Source organism: Octopus bimaculoides, chromosome 2 (assembly GCF_046866305.1).
Source record: "Octopus bimaculoides isolate indiv1 chromosome 2, ASM4686630v1, whole genome shotgun sequence".
NCBI classification, from domain to species: domain Eukaryota; kingdom Metazoa; phylum Mollusca; class Cephalopoda; order Octopoda; family Octopodidae; genus Octopus; species Octopus bimaculoides.
The window spans coordinates 106,220,955-106,245,122 of NC_142929.1; the positions used below are offsets into that span (position 1 = coordinate 106,220,955).

The 24,168-nt window shown below is 36.8% G+C and overlaps 1 protein-coding gene across 10 annotated transcripts in view; it reads right to left on the bottom strand.

The window, feature by feature from the left end:
• LOC106882524 (leucine zipper putative tumor suppressor 2 homolog) overlaps positions 1-24,168 on the bottom strand; it is a 193,863-nt gene that overhangs the window by 24,429 nt on the left and 145,266 nt on the right. The gene's annotated exons all lie outside the window — the stretch shown is intronic.

Consider the following 24,168-nt stretch of genomic DNA (forward strand, 5'->3'; position numbering starts at 1 on the left):
CATAACCCTGGACTACGGTCATGCTGGGGCATTGCCTTAAAGAATTTTTAGTCAAATGAATTGTCACCAGTACTTTTTTTGCTTTGTTTTCTAAAGCCTAGTACTTATTCTATCAGTTTCTTTTAACAAACTGCTAAGTTAAGATATAAAAACACCAACAACAGTTGTCAAGTGGTGGTGGGGAACAAACACAAAGATATATATACCAACCACATGGTTCCGGGTTCAGTCCCACTGCGTGGCACCTTGGGCAAGTGTCTTCTACTATAGCCTCGGGCCGACCAAAACCTTGTGAGTGGATATGGTAGACGGAAACTAAATTTATTCAATAAAATCACCATTAGCTTCAACCACAGCCCCTAGATGACTTTGGAATCTCCTGCAACTCTTCTGGATAGTCTCCTTGTTCAAGTTGGTGAATGCTGCCTTCAGTTCATCTTTGGTGTTACTAGGAGTTTTGTTGGCCTCTTGCTCAACTGCACCCCACACATAATAATCAAGGTGGGGTTGCAGTCTGGGGAATTAGATGGATAGATGTTAGGGATGATGTGGTCACAGAAATTGTCTGACAGCCATGACTAGGTTCTCTTGCTTGTGTGGCATGGTGTAGAGTCCTGTTGCTAGACATAGGGTCTTCCAGCAGCCACCCTTTTGATCCACCGCGGCACTACCTCCTCCAGGAACTTGATGTAGGCCTCTGTGTTGAGTCTGAGGCTGTGTGGGAAGACGAATGGAGGCATAACGTTGCCATCATTAGCAATCACTCCAAACACCGAGATGCTGACTGGATGTTTGATTTTTATCATTCTCAGTACATGCACTGTTCTCAGATTGACACCCGAACACTCTGAAATGTTCATATTGGAGCTTCTGGTGTGAATGCCAAGCAGTACAGAATGCCGTTTCCTAATTTCTGGGAGAGTGAATTGTGTCATGGTGCTGTTTTTCTCACAGACAGTACCCAACTGACCCAACTATACTGTGTAGTCGACAAAAACGAAAACAAGCAATGTGCATGCATGAAATAAAAAATATAAAATGGTGACACTTTACCCATCGCACCCTGTTAATGTGGGAAGTTGGACACATACACATACAGACACACACATATATATATATCTCCCACTATTCTATCCTATTACTCTGTAACTCTCTTTCCCTCCCTCCGCCTCCCTTGCTCATGTGGCTCCCATGTGACCATCGGCCATCTTTCTTTCTCTCCATTGTAGCTGGAACAAGGAAGACATGTTCTTGTTTGTCTCCTGTCCTGGCTTGATTTACACGTTTGCCACCACGACCTCGTTTAGGCTTGTATAGATGTAAGTATGTACTTATTTGTATGTATATATGCATATACATATATATATAATGAGTTTCTTTCAGTTCCTGTTTTCCAAATTCACTCACAAGACTTTGGTCAGCCTGAGGTTATAGAAGACACTTGCTCAAGGTACCATTGAGTGGGACTGAATCTGGAACCATATTGTTGGGAGACAAGCTTCTTACCACATGGCCATGCCTGTACCTGCAATCAATCAATCAATCAATCAATCAATCAATCAATCTTTTGATGCAAACTCAAATGGGAATATTGTTATCATCATCATTTAATGTCCATCTTCCATGATGCTGGTATCGGTTGGGTGGTTTAACAGAATTCAATGAGCAGGAGGATTGTGTTGAGCTCCACAATCTCTTTTGACCTGTTTTCTACAGGTGAATACCCTTCCTAATACTAGCCACTTTACAGAGTGTACTTGGTACTTTATAATGAGTGTACTTTCATGATACCAGCACTAGTGAGGTCACCAAGTAACTGACAAAACAAAGAAAAAAAACTCTCGATTGAGTGGGGTTGCAGTAGAAAGGGACGTGACTTTATGTCAGGTGGTGGAGGACAGGCACAGGGTGGGTGGGAGAAGCTGGAAGGAAGACAGAGATGATGAGAAAGTGTTAGAGCATAGTCTCAAGGTATAGGAAATGAGTATAAAAGGATCAGGAAGAGTGGGTGAGTAAATTCATAAAGAGAGTGAGAGGAGAGAGACAGATGGTTAAAGATGGGGGTAGAGGTGAATGATGAAACAAGGGTGGAGGTATGGAAAATATCAGTATGGAATGGGGGGTGGTGGTTAAGGTGAAAGATATAGGAGTAACTCAAAAAGGATGGGGCGATAAGTGTCAAGATAGGAAAAAATGAAGAGCATCGGTATAATAAGCCTGTAGGGAGATGATGCATGCATGCACACACACTCACACACATTATGTGTATGTGTGTGTGTGCTTTATATATTTATGTCTTTGTGTCATCTAAATATGCACTGAAAACACTGCAAAGTGACACAATACTGCCTATAAAATTAAAATAATATTCATTATCAATGATGACTGTTTGAAGTTGCCAGTATACATGAAACTTTGAAGTAAATAGTCACCGCGGGAGTGGCTGTGTGGTAAGTAGCTCGCTTACCAACCACAAGTGTCTTCTGCTATAGCCTCGGGCCGACCAAAGCCTTGTGAGTGGATTTGGTAGACAGAAACTGAAAGAAGCCCGTCGTATATATGTATATATATGTATGTGTATGTGTGTGTATATGTTTGTGTGTCTGTGTTTGTCCCCCCAACATCGCTTGACAACCGTAACTTAGCGGTTCGGCAAAAGAGACCGATAGAATAAGTACTAGGATTCCAAAGAATAAGTCCTGGGGTCGATTTGCTCGACTAAAGGCGGTGCCCCAGCATGGCCGCAGTCAAATGACTGAAACAAATAAAAGAGTAAAGAGTATTGATAGATAATGTGTGTGTGTGTGGGGGGGGGGGTGCATGCATATGTAAAAGATAAGAAACAACCAAATGGATTGACAATAAAAAAGGCATCCAACTGTAAAACACTATCTTAGCAAACCTGTCTAACTCATGTCAGCATGGAAAATCAGATGTAAACTGGCAATGATGATGACTACAATGACGTAGATGATGATGTTGATGATATACCATCAGGGTGTTACAATCTACTTTCATCAAAGATATTGAACTTCTATTTCTTATATATTTTACTAATGTTGTAAAACAGCTTCTGCATCCTGTAAAGGGACAACAATAATGAAAGTATTTGAATGGGATGGAAAAACGGTTTTCTAGCCTGTCCAGTCACATGGCTGAAACCAGTAAGAGTCAAGGAGAGTCTAATGGTGTTAAACAGCGGTGGTAACTCCAATGTTCTATTGTGTCATAGGGACACTCCCGAACAAAGAAGACTTCATTTTCATATAAAGCTATATATTTACACCATACAATATCTACTTATAGTCAGATGGACAGAATTACTGCGAGGGACACAAGTTAATGCCTGTCATAGGATATGAAGTGCTGATCTCTCAGTAGGTCAACCAGTATAGTACTGACTACACCAGGAAGTAAATACAGTAATGTGGTATGTGTAGGAGACATCACCATCATTATAACTTACAAGATACAGCTGCTAAATTTCCTTGAAATCATATTCTGCCATCTAAAACAAATGACAGAATGGATAATGCCCTTGTGTATGTTGTGTACTTGATTAAAGTACTTCATTTCATACTGCTCCAGTCTGCTCAACTGTTGTTGTTGTTGTTGGCACTCCGTCACTTACAACGTCGAGGGTTTCAGTTGATCCGATCAACGGAACAGCCTGCTCGTGAAATTAACGTGCAAGTGGCTGAGCACTACACAGATACGTGTACCCTTAACGTAGTTCTCGGGGATATTCAGCGTGATACAGAGTGTGACAAGGCTGACCCTTTGAATTACAGGCACAATAGAAACAGGAAGAGTGAGAGAAAGTTGTGGTGGAAGAGTACAGCAGGGTTCGCCACCATCCCCTGCCAGAGCCTCATGGAGCTTTGGGTATTTTTGCTCAATAAACACTCACAATGCCCGGTCTGGGAATCGAAACCGCGATCCTATGACTGCGACTCCGCTGCCCTAACCACTGGACCATTGCGCCTCCACTGCTCAACTGTAAAGAGTGCTAACTGGATACAGGCACAGACCCCATCTTCTACCTGTCACAGTTTGGATGTTCTGCTGGGTCAACAAAGAAGAGAAAGAGAAAGTCTCTATGTTTGAGGTTTCCTAGGAACCCAAAACAATTAGTGAAAGTATAATACATACTACCAAGCCATACTTGTTCACAGATGACAGCTGACTGTACTGCACTAGATACATTGTCTAAGAACAGTAGTTCTCAATCATTTTTTGCTTAAAGACCCCTTTGATTCCTATTTTACTCAGGGACAGGGGAGGGATGTTCAAAGCCATTTGATGTCTAAAAATCCCTATTATATTTTTATAATTAAATATTACTAGGAATTCTTTTAAAAGATGTTCAAATATTTTGTATAATGTGGAAATATAACCAGTTCATTGCACATAAATTTTAAAAACAAAATCTTATATGGACCCTGGTTGAGAACCTGCTGAGACCCCATTCGGTCATGACTGACCATGGGATTGCACCTAGAAAGTTACCCTCCCAGGCACAAGTCTGGACAAGGTTGTTAATGGAAGACCAGCAGTCGCCCATGCATACCGGCCTCCCCTCTCCACACCACCAGTGTTATCCAAGGGAAAAGCAAAGGCTGATACAGCTTGGCACTTGTGACATCGCAACTCATTTCTACAGCTAAATGAACTGGAGCAACGTGAAATAAAGTGTCTTGCTCAAGAACACAACATGTAGTCCGGTCCGGGATTCGAACTCAAAACTTCATGATCATAAGCTCGATGCTCTAACCACTGAGCTATGTGCCTTCACAGTTGAGAACTGGTCAAAAAAAAAAAAAAAAAAAAAAAAAAAAAGGCTATCTTTTATCAGCGGTCAGCTTAAACACGGTTAACCTGGGAGCTAAACAACAACCATCATCATCATTATTTGCACGGGTCAGATGGAATTTGTTGAGGAACATTTTTCAATGGCTGGATGCCCTTCCTGTCAACAACCTTCATTTGTTTCCAAGCAAGGCAATATTTTCCCATGACTGGACACATGCTCATGGAAGATTGAAAACGAATGACACTACTTGTATGGAGGTGACACTTGTTTACAACTATCATAGGATGTCAAGATGAGAATTCACAAACACATACACATGACGGGCATTTTTAAGTGTCCATCAGCCAAACTCATTCACAAGGCCTTGATTGACCTTGGGCTATAGCAGAAGATGTGTACCCAAGGTGGACTGAACCTAAAAACCACAAGGATGGGAGCGAAAATCTTCTAAACCACACAACCATGAGCTCCTAATCTACATTTTCTTCTTAAAAAGATTAAATTTTCTAAAATCTGATCTATCTTGCACCAGTTTTTCTTTGATACTCCCCTTCTTGAAAGAGCCTGTGCCTGATTGCTAACATCTTAGAAACAACAACAAAAAAATCTCCCTCAAATTAGTTACAATCCTAGCTATATAAAAAGATGAGATAATCACGACTGGAGAGCCTTTGATCATAGGTGTAACTGATCTAGTGTTAAACAACAATATATACTAATCTTTTCTAGAACCACCGACTGACATCATAGAAACAATCAGGAAATGAAACGGTATTTTTGGAAAGTCTATCAACTGTTTCTAATTTAGGCACAAGGTTGACAATTTTCAAAGAAGGCAGTTAGTTGATTACATTGAACACAGTACTTTAGTACTTCATTTTTATTTTATTAACCCAAGGACTGACAGGCAAAGGTGACCTTGTTAGGATTTGAACAAACAATGTAAGTGGTTGGAACAATACTGCAAGACATTTTGTCTGACATCAACAGTTCAGTGGATTTTTGCTTTTGGTGATGATGATAATAGTAATAATGGTTTAAAATTTTGGCACAAAGCCAGCAATTTTAGGGGAGGGTTAAGTCAGTTACATCAACCCCAGTATTCAAGTGTTACTTATTTTATTGATCCCAAAGGGATGAAATGCAAAGTCAACCCCAGTGGAATTTGAACTCAGAACGTGAAGAAGGATGAAATGCTGCTAAGCATTTTTCTCAGAGTGCTAACGATTCTGCCAGTTTGCTGCCTTATGGTAATAGTAAATATTTCTCTTATTTGCTACCAGAACAAGATGAAAGGCAAAGTCGACCTTGGCAGAATTTGAACTCAGAACGTAAAGACAGATGAAATACCGCTAAGCATTTCACCCAGCATGCTAACGATTCTGCCAGCTTGCCTCCTTTAACTGTCACAATATAGAAATATTTCTCATGGCAACAGCACACAATTTACAGATGCTTACATTTTTTATACTTTCCATGAATCTTTCACAGGTCCAGCAAGAAATAATAATGATAATAATAATAATAATAATAATAATAATAATAATAATAATGATAATCATCATCATCATTTAATGTCTGCTTTCCATGGTAGCATGGGCTGGACGATTTGACTGGGGACTGGCAAACCAGATGGCTACACTAGACTCCAATCTGATCAGGCAGAGTTTCTACAGCTGGATGCACTTCTTAATGCCAACCACTCCGAGAGTGTAGTGGGTGCTTTTTATGTGCCACCAGCACAGGAGTCAATCCAATGTTTTGTTCACAAGCCACCGGCACAAGTGCCCGTAAGGTGAAGCTGGAAATGATGGCGCTCAAATGGTGCTTTTCATGTGCCACCGGCACGGGAGTGAGACCACTGCTCTAGCAGTGATCCCGCTTGGATGGTGCTGTTAGCACTCCACTGGCACGGGTGCCAGTCATCAAATTTGGTTCAAATAATAATAATAATAATAATAATAATTATAATAATCCTTTCTACTGGAAGCACAAGGCCTGAAATTTGTGGGAAGGGATTAAGTTGATTACATCAACCCCAGTACATAGCTGGTACTTATTTATCGACCCCAAAAGGATGAAAGGCAAAGTCGACCTCAGCGGAATTTGAACTCAGAACATGGAGACAGATGAAATGCCACTAAGCAATTCATCCAGTGTGCTAACAATTCTGCCAGCTTGCTATCTTCATATAATAATAATAATAATAATAATAATAATAATAATAATAATAATAATAATGATTTATAATAGTAACACAACTTTTCATGATACCAACTTTTCATTCATACACCTACAAGAAAATTTGAGACTGGCACTGCAAGTTAAAAGAGTTATCAAGTCACACATTAATATTCCTGCTGTTAACACAAGCTGTGCTTCTCTGTCATATCATCTTTGTAACTTCTAAGTGTATTTACCAGGGATTCAGCACACTCCCATAAGCATGATATGAAACAGTAATCCCCTCAACTGTAAGGTTAGCAGCCTGACAATTCCACCAGCTGCAGTTTTCAAACCAATACATCTGCTATCGTGCAGTAGATGTTTTATTATTATCCAACACAAAAAATGTATAGTCACATCACATGGCTAACACTTGTCTACCATATTAACACACATGAAGCATTATTACAAGTCTGCCTATATTTGTGCAACTATCAATCTTCAATGCATCAACTATCAACTAATGCTTCTTCTTGTTCTTCTTATTATTAAAGGCGGTGGGTGGCAGAATCGTTAGTACGCCAGGCAAAATACTTAGTGGCATTTCATCCATCTTTATGTTCTGAGTTCAAATTCTGCTAAGGTCAACTTTGCCTTTCATCCTTTTGGGATCAATAAATTAAGTACCAATGATACACTAGAGTCAATGTAATTGGCTAGTTCCCTCCCCATAAATTTCAGGCCTTGTACCTTTAGTAGAAAGGATTATCATCATTATTATTAAAGCTGTGAGCTAGCATTATTATTCACATGCCAGGCAAAAAGTCCACTAAACATTTTGCCTGTCTTTGCGTTATAAGTTCAAATTCCACCAAGGTTAACTCTGCCTTTAATCCTTTTGGGGCTAATGAAATAAAGTACCAGTTGAGTACTGAAATCGATGTAATTGATTAGCCCCCAACTCCAAAATTACCAATCTTGTACATATAATAGGAAGGATTAGGTTGGACAAATTGCTTAGTGGCATTTAACCCATCTTCATGTCCTGATTTCAAATGCTGCCATCCTTTTGGGGTTGATGAATTAAGCACCAGTGAAACACTAGGATCAGTATAATTTACTAGCTCCCCTCCCACAAAATTTCAGGCCTTGTGCATATAATAGGATGGACTGTTGTTGTTGTTGTTATTATTATTATTATTATTATTATTATTATTATTATTATTATTATTAAGGTGGAGAGCTGGCAGAATTGTTAGCATGCTGGACGGAATGCTTAGCGGTATTTCGCCTGTCACTACGTTCTGAGTTCAAATTCTGCCGAGGTTGACTTTGCCTTTCATCCTTTCAGGGTTGATAAAATAAAAACCAGTCGAGCGCTAGGTTTGATGTAATCAACTAATCCCCTCCCCAAAATTTCAGGCCTTGTGTCTATAGTAGAAAGGGTTGTTGTTGTTGTTGTTCTTATTATTATTACATAGTGTTAGTACTATTGTATTATATATTTCTGACAATTCAAACTAGCTTGTACAATATTCCAGGCAATAACATGTTTTTCTTTCTTCCCTCATTTAACTGTAGTCTCTGTAGGCTAAACACACACACACACACACACACACACACACAAATCCCACCAGAATTTAGATTTTTTTTTTTTTTTTTAAATTAAACCAAATATGAGTATAACAATAGTGAGAGGTGTAAAACTGTCTTAACCAAACAGATATATCTATCTTATTGCTACTCAACGTGTCAGTAGAATTCTCATCACTGCACACCCAACTAATCGTACTTCTGCTCATTTCATCTCTAGTTGTTATTATTAAAGGTAGTCTTCTCTGCTCTCACTGTATAATTCACATTTCATAGCAATATAGCATCACATGTCTGTCACATGTATCGTTCGTACACACAAGACTCCATCTCCCTCTGTCTCTCACTCTCTTTCTTTTAATTTCTCTCTCTCTCTCTCTCTCTTCATAAAAGAAAAACATAAAACATATTCTAGATTTATGTGAAGCATCTCTACCACTACAACCATCAACATGACCACTGCCGCCAATTTCATTTTCACTTTTTGGTGCTGGTAGCACATGTCATGTTGTTGTTGGTGGTGGTGGTGATGGAGTTGGAAGGTTAATAAATACAGCCGAGGTTATGTGAAGTCATTTCTCTCTCTCTCTCTCTCTCTTACCAAAAATGAGAAGGTGCTGGATGGGAGGTAAAGCTAAAAGCAGCGCACACACGCTGACACATACAAAACCCTACAAAGGCATGGATACATGAATATAAGTCATATTAATTTAAAGTACTTTATTACTAATCAACAAACAGCATCAATAGCATACATACCCTACCCATACCAGCACCCCTCTCCCCATTATTTCTCCCATTTATAAAACTGAGAACAGTTTTAAGTAAAACTAAACTAAAATAAATAAATAAATAAATCAAAGCAACAGTATGTTTTTATGTTTCATTTTTTTGTTTTTGTCTTCTAAAGTTCAAATGATGAAGTGGAGGAGTGGTGTTGTGGAGGGGGGGGGGGAAACGAGGGGAGGAGATGAGAATTACAAATATTATCTAGACATTCTTCCTTTGAGCAACAAACTAAAATGTTTGTTTAAAAAGCAATTCCAAAGAGAAATTAAAGCATTGCTATATTCTTCAGACAATGACGGCAGTGTTGGTAGCAACGTTCAAAGTGGTGATGGTGGTAGCTTCATAACGAAGATGACAACACTGATAATGACTGAAGGGATGATGGTAATGATGATGGTGGTAGAGGTGGTGGTAGAGATGGTGTTGATGATGATGATGACGATGACAACAATGATGGGGTAGGGATTCAACAATATTGTTGATAGTGCTGGTACTGAAGTGAATAATAATGATGATGATGATGATGATGGTGATGAGGAAGAGATGGTACAATTCAAATTAAGCCACACATTAAGAGTATGAGGCTGCATGGTAGTGATACATAGGCTTTGAATATAGAATATCTGCAGAGTCTGGAGAGAAATGAGGCAAACATGATTCGCTGAACATGTAAAGTAAGCTTGCATTAAAGGCAGGAGCACAAGTGAACTGAAAGAGTAGCTGTAGCTGGGTACTACAGGCATCAGCTGATATATACAGGAACGATGACTGCATTGGTTATTGACATGTGATGTGAACAGACAATAAAAACTGAGTGAAAGAGTGCCATGTACTGAGAGTGGAAGGAATCTATGGCAGAAGACCAAAGAAGTAGTGAGATCCAAAGAGGTTCAATCCACATGAAATAACAAAAGTATTGAAAACAAGAGGTAAAATAAGCTATACAACAGAAATGGTGATGATTATTCCTCATTACTATTCAGGTCTACTACTCAAAATGTTGATGTGGATTTCTTCTTTCTTTGGTCTATTTTCCCCGTTCCTTCTGTTATGCTATAAAGGACTTACCTTCTTTCCAGCTACTCCTACCCATCGTTATATAATTCAAGGTAGCCATGTATCTCCTCTGTAGTAAGGCACCTGTGTTTGTCCTTCTATCACATTTTAGCCTTCTAACATCTAGCATAAAAATCACTGTACCCTAACAAATATGACCCCACTTAATCAATAGAGCTTTTACCTTTTTCTGTTCTTTTTGGATACGTCACTAGTGCCAATGGCATGAAAAAAAAAAAGCACCTGGTATATGCTGTAAAGCAGTTGGCATTGAGAAGGGGATCCAGCTGAAGAAACAATATCAAAGCTGATACTGGAGCTTAACATGGCCCTGGGGCATGCTGGATTCTGTCAAACTGTCTAACCCATGCTAGCATGGAAAACAAATGTTAAATGATGATTATGTCAAGTTTTATTTAAAAGTAGTATTTTAAAGAATTCAGAATTCAGTTTAAATATTTCTGCACTATATTGTCTGTATTGTTACAAAATCATCATGAATAGATCTTTGAAATTAAATCGTATGTAAAAAAAACAAAACAATTGACTGAAAGACAATACTGTATTATATATAAATCACAGCTAGGTGACATCACAGAAGCTTAGCAGAAAACATAAATATAAATAAGCAGCAGAAGATTTAACTATGACAGCTGTGTCTAGTTTGTGTAATTCCTTTACCAAAAGTCAAAACAGTGAAGGTGATATTGTATGAAGTCATTCTCATTGCACCAAAAGGCACTAAATCCAATATGATAGACTCAAAACAATAAAGAGTGTTAAATCTCTAAAGAACTTATTCTCACTCACCATCAGAATCATTAATGAGAGCTTGGTCTGAGGATCTCAACAAAACACCCTTTAAAATCAACTAATGTGATTAGCTTCACATCAGCTTTGATTGAATACGTCTATGATATGTGCATTCCAAGCCATCCCGTCTGTTGTAACTGGTACTCTGTCAGTTACGATGATCAATGGAACAGTCTGCTTGTGAAATTAATATGCAAGTGGTTGAGCACTTCACAGATATGCATACCCTTAACGTAGTTCTCAGGGAATTTCAGCACAACACAGAATGCCACAAGGCCGACTCTTTGAAATACAGGTACTACTCATTTTTGCCAGCTGAGTGGACTAGAGTAACATGGAATAAAGTGTCTTGCTCAAGGACACAACACCACCAAGAATACTCTAACTACTAAAATTAGGGTATTGACATATGTCAATACAGTAGGGATTTTGGACTGGTTGCTATTTCTAGCAAGTTAAGCAATGATGTAAAGGCTGTCTCATTGGCTTATTATTGAGCAGCCTGTTGAGTCATATGATAAGGTCAATATCAGTGATATAGACAACTTACTTGGAGCAAAGCACGCTTCCCATAAATAAATAGGATACACAGAAAGTTAGGTTTCCTGTTAAAGCAGAACAATGCATCAGTTATTAAAGAGTTAGTGCAATTGTTTCCAAAAACACCACCTGATACCCAACTATTTCATTATTTAGACAATTCCAAACCTTTCACTGGAATGTTCTTTTGCTGAAACTTATAAAAAAGGTAAAGAGAAACCCATAAAAAGAAAGAAAAATAAAATAAGAAAGCAACTATACTGACATTATTTAAACAGGTATCTCAGTAAAGGTATTCATTTATCAACTTTGAGATAAAAGTATACATCTTGCTAACTGTGGTTGTTGTCAGATAATGGGTGCGATAGGTAAATGAGCAGTGGTGAGAGATGATGATTATGGTAGTGATATGGTGGTGGGGTAATGGAGGTGGATACAATATCAATTTAATAACTACCAACTTTCAAATACTATCCTCCACCCTACGAACTGGTTCTTGATAAATGAGCTTTCATGCCTATATCTTCCTACACAATATTTATCTATCTGTTTGTCCGGCTGTCATGTGTGTGTGGGTGCGTGTATTTATGTTAGTATGAATGAATGGATGTGTGTGTGTGTGTGTGTGTCTATGTGTGTGTCTATGTGTGTGTGGGTGCGTGTATTTATGTTAGTATGAATGAATGGATGTGTGTGTGTGTGTGTGTGTCTATGTGTGTGTGGGTGCGTGTATTTATGTTAGTATGAATGAATGGATATGTGTGTGAGACTATGTGTGTTTTGCTAGTGGATGTGTATATATGATATGTGCATATATATGTAACTAGTTGTGTAACTGTATGTGTGTGTGTGTGTATATAAACGGATGTGTGCAAGTATGATATTGCATACATATCTTTCAGCAGCTATTTGTGTGCGCGTGTGTGTGTGAGTATGTGTACACATATGTGATGGTGTGTAGGAGTTCCGAAAGCCGTGAGAAAGTACACATTTCTCAAGAGGAAAAAACAAACAGTAGAGAAGATGTTCTGTGTATCTTTCCAAAACGCCTGGCTAGATCTATTGTCACATATTCAATAGTAAATGAAGTTATGGTAGTGGTGGATGGAGGGTGGGGAGATATTTGCCAATGACATGCCCACCCTTAACTAAATACCAAGTTAAGGGTGGGCAATAAACTCTTTTGAGTTTATTGTGATTGCACTACATTATTAGGTTAATTAGGCGAGGAAACGAGCTGGTAAGCTCATCAGGTGAACTAACATTGAATATCTGACATATATATATAGGACATGAATGTCTGAATAAATTTTACCAATGAAAGGATGTGTATTATATTTCAGATATTAGAATATACATTAATTGGAGTAACAAGGCTGGTACAGTAGTAAGAGTAGCATAAGTAAAACACTGATGGTATCAGGTTGTGAGACTCTATTTTGTGGTTTGAATTCTTTTTCAGTTACTTTCGTCATTCACCTGTCTTTCTGGGGCTGATTTCATTCAATCTTGTGACATAGTTAAGAAGCAGTTTGGTTAAAACAGAGAGAATCTAAAAATAGTGTCAAAGTGTGTGTCTGTGTGTTTGATAGAAATCTCTGATGATGCTTTGTTGGTTGTTTAGGTTCAAATCTTATCAAAGCACTTACTGATCAGTGGGCTTGTATATGATGAATTGGAAGATATTAGCTTTTGAATATAAATCATGTATGCATTCTCTCAAGACTAGCTTGCTTCCAAAGGGATGACAAAGTACACCTTTGTAGGCTTTTGAACTCAGAACTTAGATCTGACAAAAGATATTTTATCTATTTGTTGTCATATTTTCCTATTATTATTGAACCCAATACCTCATCATCATCATTTTATTTCTGCTTTCCATGCTGGCATGGGTTGGCATTGTCTGTATCAATTCTTATTTCAAGTTTGTCAGTCTTTAATCTCTCTCTCTCTCTCTCTCACTCCCTCCTGTTTACCATTATTTGTAAAATTCTGAGATTTGATTAAATCGATATGAACTCTTTTCCAAAAACTAGCCTTGAGTATGGTTAAAGAACATTGATATATAAATTATCAAGACTATGAAGATAAGGTGACTGGGTAAGTGATCTCATTGTTATGAGTTCAAATTTTAATACAACCTCTGGATAAGGCATCAGCATCATCATCATTTTAATGTCCACTTTTCCATGTTTGCATGAGTTGGACAGAGTTTACTAAGGCAAATTCTTTATGGCTAGATGCCTTTCCTGTCATCAAACTCACTTGTTTCCAAGCAAGGTAATATTTTCTCATGATTTGATATGTTTTTGCAGAAGACTGGAAATGAATGGCACTGTTTGTATGATAGTGACACTCATTTACAATTGTCATGCCATGTCAAGTGAGTTTCAGTACGATTACTTGACCAGCTAGAAATAGAGGCTAAATGTCCTTAAAATCACATCCTAGCATCTTAAAAAGGCTGACAATGATGGTTATGATTGAAACAATTGGGCAAACAACAACAGCCTAAGTGACAATGGTTCCATTTCTTATTTATTGCTAAATGAACAACAGCAAGAAAAGCACTAAACTGTAAAAGGCAAGTATTCCAACTATACACAAACGAACAAGTAAATAAAACCATGCAATAAAATAAAACAAAAATAAAATAATGGATAAGTATAGGAACTGGATAAACAAAGAATTTGTTACAATAAAAACTAGCTACAATAATACATGATAAGAGAATATTAAGAATCAGTAAAAAAACAATAAAAATGAAGTAAATTAAAGGTAGAAAAAGTCTGAGGAAAAAATGAAAATTAACTCAGTGATTGAGGAAATAATGGTAAACAGGAGAGAGAGAGAGAGAGAGAGAGGGAGAGAGAGAGAGAGAGAGAGAGAGAGAGAGAGAGAGAGAGAGAGATTAAAGACTGACAAAGAGGGAGGTACACGAAAGATGAGCAGAACATAGTGTTGAAGCAATTGCTATCAGAATTGTTTGCAGAAACTAAACACGAAGAACTGTGTGTGATTAGTTAGGTAAGAAGAGATTCAGCTGCGATTTCATTAAATATATTCAGTCAAGTTGAAAATTTGCCAATTCAGACAGAAAAGAAAGAATAAAAAAAAATTAAAAAAAAGACAAACAAACACTAGAACTACAATTTTGAAAGAAAGGAAAATGATTCAGCACTGTCTCACACACACACACACACACACACTCTCTCTCTCTCTCTCTCTCTCTCATACACAGACACTCACACAATGCACACACAAACACATAAAAGATGAGAAATTGCTGAAGCTTAAAATAATGTTCTGAGGTGATGATATGTCACTGTTAAGAGTTTTAAAGAGTAAAAAAAGAGAAAAGGAAGAAGAGAAAAAAAAAAAAAGAAACAGAAAAATTAGGAAGTCGACTGAAGCTTTTCAATGTCCAAACTAAAAACTGAAATCTATATCAAAGACAGGTTAGTTCTTATGAAATGTTATTTGTGACTAAACAAAGATTAAGTCTTTGAATTTCGTTCAGGTTGTCTTCAGTTCCCTCTATGACCCACAAAATAAAACAAAAAGTAGGAAAGACTAGGAATGTTTCAATAAAGAAGTTACATTTCAATCAATGGCTTAGTGACACAGTTTTAAGTAGGTGTGTGGTTCAGGTACATCATCATCATTTAACGTCTGTTTTCCATGCTGGCCAGCCAGAGAACTGTCCAGGCTCCAATTGTCTGTTTTGGCATGGTTTGTATGGCTGGATGCCCTTTCTAGTGCCAACCAATTTACAGAATGTACTGGGTGCTTTTTACCTGCTACCAGCACAACTGCACTATATGTGGCACCAGTACAAGTGCATTTTGCAAGGCATCAGAATGAGTGCATTTTATGTGGCACTGGCAAGAGTGCATTTTATTTGGCATTGGCACAAGTGCATTTTATGTGGCACCAACACAAGTGCATATAATGTGACACCAGCACAAGTGCATTTTACATGGCACTGGCCTGCATTATATTTCATAATAAATTCAGAACTCTCGCCAGTGACATTGCATTATGCTCTCTAATAAAAAACTCTACTCTATTTCTTTATCATCAGTTTACAGAGCAGTGAAACAAGTAGTAGGAAGCATAAATGACATGAAGTGAAGATGTTGACGAACAGACCATTGTGTCATGCGTTCAATCCTTTAATTTAGTCATTGTGTTGCAGTCTCAAAGTACTCAACATAACTCAGCTTGTTTCAGTATGTCTACTGGACAGAAAGTTGTGGTAAATGGTAAGCTCCTTAATCCATGTATCACTGCAGAAGCCATTTTCATATAGTTGATATCAAACAAATCGATTTCATAGCCCATCCCATCCTAACCTATACCTACAGAATGAATTGAATTCAGCATCACAACATAACAAAGCATTCATCAACTTTACAGTGCTCCTGCTGTTGTTTACAATGACCAACTTGTTCCTATTCTATTGTGTTGATTTACAGAGACAGGGTGGGCCATTTTAGAGGTTGCATGTGTAGCACATTAAATGTCGACTTTAGTGGTCAACGTTATATATAAAAATATATATATATATATATATATATATATATATATATATATATATATATATATATATATATATATATATATATATATATATATATGTACATACATATATACACACACACACACACATATACATATGTATATGTAATCATACACACAAGCCTCTTATTGTGATCATTATGGAATGAAGCTTTACAACAACAATAACCCATTGATAACATTATCTATTATCTGGTAGAATCATTAGCATAGCAGACAAAATGCTTAGTGACGTTTCTTCCAATTTTACATCCTGAGTTCAAATGCCTTTCATCCTTTCAAGATTGATAAAATAAGTACCAGTTGAGGACTTGGGGTTGATGTAAGTTTTCTCCATGATTAGCACCATAAAGGAGTGGTAAACTTCCAATAAGTTGAGTTTGTAATCTAATCTCTCTCTCTCTCTCTCTCTCTCTCTCTCTCTCTCTCTCTCTATATATATATATATATATATATATATATATATATATATACACACACCTCCAAGTTCAGTTGAAACAAAACAGGTTAGGGTTAGTGACAAGAATTAGGATGTAAAACAATGCATTAATATATTCATCTAACCCATGTTAACATGCAAATAGAAGTAAAAGTGAAAAAAAGCATAAACAAAAAACAAGTCAAATGAATAAAAATATATATATTATATATATATATATATATATATATATATATATATATATATATATATATATATATATAGATAGATAGTGTACAAGCACTTGAATCAATTCCAATATTTCTGACATTTATTTTATCAACCATAACTGGATTTTTGCTCAGAAAATTAAAATACTAAACTATATACTATATGCTTCATTTAGTCTAATTTTCTGCATTCTCATAGTGGAATCACATTTGGCCATGTATAAACATAAATTATTGGTTATTAAACTACTGTGATAATGTTCTATTCTAGTTAGATAATATTCTTAGACAACCAAGAAACCAGACAGAAAGGGAAGGGTGGTGGAGGAAGTTATCTATTTTTGTTCTCTTTTTTTCCCCCCCTGGTTTTTCCCAAAGCACCTAAAGACACGTCTCCAAACACTCACTGAAATTGGCTTGCAAACTCAGTTTATCAAGAGTTTACCATTTCTTCATAGTGCTTGCTAATCATTTAAAACATTACATGACTAATAAAACAGTAAAGAAGATATAAAGAATAAACTATAAATTCTAAAGCGTAAATATATAATGTTTTACTAGTAAAAGGATGACAGTAACAGTGGTGGTGGTGGGTTATATATATTTCAGACATAATATATATTAACTGGAGCAGTGAAGTTGATGTGATGGATTAAAGGTACTAAATTGATTTGTGCTAGCTGAAAGTTATGCACTGTTGGTTAGTTGGTTGGAATATTGCTTGAGTTACTTTATTCTTTCATCCTCCTGAGACTGGTAAGTAAAAGTTTGACTAAAATAGAGAGAAGCTAGTGTGTAGAAATAAGTGTATGTTTAATGTAGAAGTTTGAAACCGTATTAGAGGCGTCAAGTTCAAATTATATCAGAGCAGTTTGAAAAGCAAACTTGTATGTGAAGAGGAGAGAGATTTAGAATACTTTGAAAGCAAGCTGTCTGCCTGCCTGTCTGTGAATCTATTTCAAAGGTTTGGGAGGCAGTTATAGCATTAGGTTACAATAAATCTGTGAATAAAACTGATAAATCAAGGAATATTTTTAACCTAGATTATAGCTGAGATAAAAGTGATAAAGAAAATGTTTTTTTTTTTAAATGACTTGGTCCAGAGGAAAAAACAATGACTCTTGTCACAAACTCTTGCAGGCAGCCATGGTCAATGCTACTTATCTTCTTGAAGAACTACAGGAAACATATGGACAGGGAAGGAATTCCAGGGGGATAATATTCTAGAAAAGAAGGATTGGGCATAGTGATTAGTATGGGGCCTATGGCAGCATAAACAACATGGGTAGCAAGAGGAGGAATATATGAATGAATTGGGTGGGCCTGGCTGGGAGGTGGCATGAGACCAGCCATCTGCAAGGAATAGAAGCTAATGCAGTAGCTATTGTGAATGTAGAGAAAGGAAATAACACAAGTATGGACCAGGGTTTAGAGTGTATGGATGAGCTAATCAGGTGGGTGAATCCTTTCTGGATGTTCTACCAATGCACCACTTTAGATTGGTATTTTGTTAATGACCCTGAAAGGATGGAAGGCAGAGTTGGTCACCATGGAATTTGAACACAGGCAGTACAGAATCAGAACAAGTATCTGAAAATGTTATGTCCGACTCTCTAATAACTCTGCCAATTTGCCTGGCACATCTCTGATAAGAGAGCTGCCCAATCAAGACAGAGCTGGAGCTGAAATACCACAACTTACAAATGGGAAATTGCTCAGTGACTGAAACAATTGCCTGCAGGAAAATACTTGATGAAACAACCAACAATACAGAAGATATCCAGTGACATAGCAATCTACACATACAAAAAAAATAAAAAAATAAAATAAAAATTGCCTGATGATAGGGCAATTCTTAAACAGGAAATACTGAAATGATGACAGTAGAGGAATCTATAAATTGTAAATTACCTGGTAATGACAGAGAAATAAAAGGAAAAAAAAAACAAAAACAACAAAGAAAACAAAGAAAAATAATCCAAGACATTTGCTGCAGTATCAATGAAATAAATTTGATCACGGAAATGATTTGAGTGAATATATTGTTTCACTGAAATATAATGGGGGAGAGAGAGAGTGGAGGAGAAAGAGAGAGAAAGAAAGAAAGAGGTTATTAAAAGAGGGATATTGCGATTGATTTCTAACTAACTAACTGGTTGTTAGTTGTTGGTTATTGCAGTGACCTGCTATCTTTGATATAACTGAACCCATTGTAATTTTAATCTCTTTCTGAATCACAGTGATCCATATGACCAAGTGTTTATCTTCTGTTTCCATAGCATTAAGTAAATAAGAGACAATTATTCCCCCACTCCCCACTCTGGAATAATCATCTCTTAACTCACTGGTCAATCTTCATAGGAAGCATCCCTCCACATGAATTGAAACATAATACAGAGGAGCTAACAAATCAACCATCAAATCAACAATACAATGTTCCTATACTGCAGCAAATATTTAAAGCTAACTGGATTGGTCAATTTGAGAGTTATGTATTCTAGCTAGGGACAAAACACACTGTCTAGGACAGGGTCTGAACTGGTGACCTCTTGATTGACTGTCTGCTATTTTATCTACTTAACCAAAACTATAATATTGCTATTTTATCAATCTCAAGAGATTAAGTCAATTCTAGTATGACAGGAACTAAAAATTGGGGAGTTAAGTATCAAATAGCAATTAGAATCTACACCAGCATATTATCATTACTAACAACTCCTCAACACAGTCAATAATTGTAAAGTCATTATCAACCCCTGTGGGACGATAGGTGAAAATTGATCTAATGAGAGCACGCAGATATATAGCTAAATACTAATAAGCACTGTGTTTCATATTCTACCATTTCTGCCAACTTATTGTTGATGAGTGGTGCTAATAACAGTGATAAAACATCATAAGGCAGAACTTAAGAATTGTCTGTTTTTTTCATGACAAGGTTAATTGAATATATTACTGAGGTATTGCTTTATAGTCAGATGCTCTTCCTGTCATTAACCCTTACCCATTTACCATGTGAAGGATCTCTTACTTCACATATCTTTGAAGGAGCTAGTGAAAGATTTGTTGACAAGGTAAATGACAACATTACTACTTATAACTCAGCAATTTTCAGAGAAGCATGAATGTAAACAAACACACACAATGCATACATGCACGTGCACACACAATGCGTACATGCACACACACACACACATAATGTGATGAGCTTCTTTCAGTTTCTGTCTATCACATCCACTCACAAGGATTTGGTTGGCTCAGAGCTATAGTAGAAGTAAAAGACACTTGCTCAAGGTACCATGTAGAGGAACTGAAATCAAAACCACATGGTTGGATAGCAAACTGAACCACACAGCTATGTTGGCACCAGTTATTTACATTCTTAGTTCAAATCCTGATGAGGCACTCTTTGTCACTCATTCATCCAGTGTTGATAAAGTAAAAACCAGACAAGTATTGGGGACATGATTGACTGTATTCTTTATTATAGATTTGTGGCTGTGTCTATGGCAGGTGTCAATATTAGTGGTGCGGAGGATAGTAGTTATTGCTGTTTAGCCCAAACTTAGACCTGATCAAGTATATATATGATCAAAGGTATTCCAGATGTGACTATCCAATATTTTATGCAGATATAATGTATTTTGCATTACATTACTCAAGATGTTCTACCTAATTTTAAAGATGGCGAAGCATGAAATTTGGCTGCTATTTCTAGCAGACTGCTCAATCATGTAAAGACATTAGTTTCCAGAAGTGGCAATGATCAGAACACACACACACAAACTTCTTTCAGTTTCTGTCTATCAAATCAAATTACAAGGCTTTAGTCAGTCTAGGGCTACATGAGACATTTGCACAAAGTTCTATGCAATCGGACTGAATCTCAAACCACATGGTTGAGTAGCAAATTCCATAACCATATAGCCATGCCAGTGCTTATATGTATGCATGTATTATCAGTCGGTTCCCCTCTCCCCACAAAAAGCACACTCTAAAAAATTTGCTTTTAAGCAGTAATATTTATGTAGTGATAGGTTATGGCTAAGAAACAAAATAGACATGAAACCAACGGTAACTTTCTGATCAGACATAACCAACAACTACATTATATATATATATATATATATATATATATATATATATATATATATAGAGAGAGAGAGAGAGAGAGAGAGAGAAAGAGGTAGATAGACACACAAAGACTGACAGACAGATATATATATATATATATATATATATATATATATATATATATATATATATAGAGAGAGAGAGAGAGAGAGAGAGAGGGTGTGGTGAGAGGACTGTATGAACAGAAAGAGAAGAAAATATCCACATGTCTTAATTCATATTTTAGTCCAGTGTTCTTACTAACAGCATCATTAGTAAAGGAAAAATTTGATTACCCTTCCATCTCCTGAACCAATATTCCATGCCAAAACAAACTATAAGATTCAATACATTAAGTTTTTGTAAGAAGACATGGTTGAAAAACAATCAGCAGAACTGTATATGTATTCATTGATCTTGCTGTCAACGTTCATTGATACATCTATGAGTTAAATATTCCAAACTTTCTGAAATGGCTAACTTTTAAAACTTACTGCTTGCAACATGGCATTAATCTGATGACCACTTTCTTCAGAATTCAAGCCTATATTTAGAAGCAGGATGTATTTAGCTGTACCAGAGCAAATAGCAAAGATACCATTTATTAAATATATCATCTTGTCTCTTCCATTTACTTCTGCAATGGTGGTGGTTTTGGCGGTGATGGTGATGGGAATAGCTTTAATCTGATGGATAACTTAGCAGACACTGCATTCTTTGTTTCCACCGGGATTTAAACAACCAGCACTATGTTATTTTCTAGTAAGATTTTAGCAGTAAGTACAGCTATTTCTTATATGGAGGTCAGTCAGGTTGCATCGATAACACAGTATCTTTATAGCACGCTAATTCTGCCTTACAACTTAGTGTCATAACCTCTACACTCTTAATCACTACAAGAGCTTTGAATCAGTAGATGTTTCTTTACATCTTACTACTATTTAGTATTACATGATGCAGAGCCTCTTGACTTGCTAAAAGTAATAGCCTAATCTCTCTCAACTCACCTCTGTGTTAAAAAAAGGAAGACATGTTGCATGATGTGGTGAGTCCAATACATACAAATAAAGGGAACAGCCAGGCTGAAATGGCTTTCATCACAGATATGCTCAATCAGCTCTGACCTGGGGCTAAACAACATTTCAGGATTACATTGTATTACCATACAGTAGTACACTCTCGGAGTGGTTGGTGTTAGGAAGGGCATCCAGCTGTAGAAACTCTGCCAAATCAGATTGGAGCCTGGTGTCGCCTCCTGGTCCACCAGTCCTCTGTCAAATCGTCCAATCCCATGCTAGCATGGAAAGCGGACGTTAAACGACGATGATAGTACACAAGCATGTCAAAGTAGCTAAAAAGTTTGCTTCACAATCATAAAGTACCAGGTTAGATTCTACTATATAACGTTTAGTGCAAGTAGCTTCTTCTCTAACTTTGGATCAGTACAATGCTTATGAGGGAACTTATGGAAACAGAAACTGCATGTGGAATTCTGCTGGATGGACAGTATCTGTAATTCAAAAGGTCACATATTGGTACCACATTGACTGTGTCTGAAGGTTACTTTAAAGGATACACATGTTTGTGGAATATTCAACCCTTTACATGCTAATTCAGTGAATAGATAGCTCAGTTGATTAACAACTGTAATACTCATTGTTGAGAATCACAGAGAATATATGTAGTTTATTTACAGCAGTCTTTAACCTTACTACTATGTATTACTGTATAAAATACTTATAGAATACTACTAAAATATCAAAGCCTTCATTTTCATTATACTATACTATACACAATACTATAGCTCTAACTTACACTGTATTATCCTCTCTGTTTTTTATTGTACTGGTTAGTTAATTATATTGTACCTTTATGTTGCATCATGTATATGCTTGCATGAGTGAGTTCATATTTCTCCTTGTCTTTACTGACTGTAAACAAAACAATAACCTTGCTATCAATACAAGCAATGTCTTATACTTGCAGTCAATCACAAAATCACATTTGGGCTTCTTGACATGTCATGTAACCTTTGTAAACAAAAGAAGCTTGTAACTGTCAGAGCTGTTAGCTGTTCAATGGACTAGGGGAGTATTACCTTGCTTAGTGGAATCAGGTGAAGGTTGGCAACAGAAAGAGCATCAACAAAGGCTAGCACAAAGTCCCTGTCACCCCTCTTCTTGTTTAATACACACATGCATGTACACGCATGCACACACACACACATGTACACTGTATGAATTACTCTGAGGAGAAAGAGAAATGCCCAAGACCTTTTACTGGGGTTCTGAGACCAGTGGAAGAAAGTTATTCTCTGATCAGAGATCTGGTTGAAATGGTGGCAACAGAGAGCACTTCAAAGAAGAGTTTCATATTGTGTTGTCAGATGACATAGACATTTTGAGGCAGGCCTTTTTCTGTTCTGATGCATACACAGTATATACTTCTTCCATTTTATTTCTAATCCAATTAATGACAATTAACATCAGTACCAGTGCTGTCTTAAGGGTACACTGGGAAGTTGCCCATGGACCTCTTGGGTTTAGGAACCAAATTCTAGTCTAAATATATAGATAACTTGTTGACAATAAATACTGTTTGGCCCAGCGCATTGATTTGTCCAAGGGTCATAATGCTGCTGAGACAGGCCTGGTCAGTACTTTCCTACTAATGACTATCCTTATTACCACACAAATGGACATATTGCTTACAACAAATAACATAGTATTTCTCAATACTGACTACAGTACGATTATAAATTGTGCTAATTCTGGAATTATAACTATATCAGAAAGAAGTAGCTTTTGGACAACACCTTTACTATTATCAAATGCAACCTCAACATCTGACAAGTATATTGAAAACATCCACTAATTCACTCAACAGATGAAGACTCTTTAACATGCCACTGATTTAGTTCTTTCTTTGTGGAATAAAAATCATTGGCAATTTTGTGAAATACAGCCCCTACTGTGAGATAATCACACATAAGCTTCTCCTTATAGAAACAGCATATTCTGTGAAGGATTCAATAAAAAAAGTTTATCCTACATATC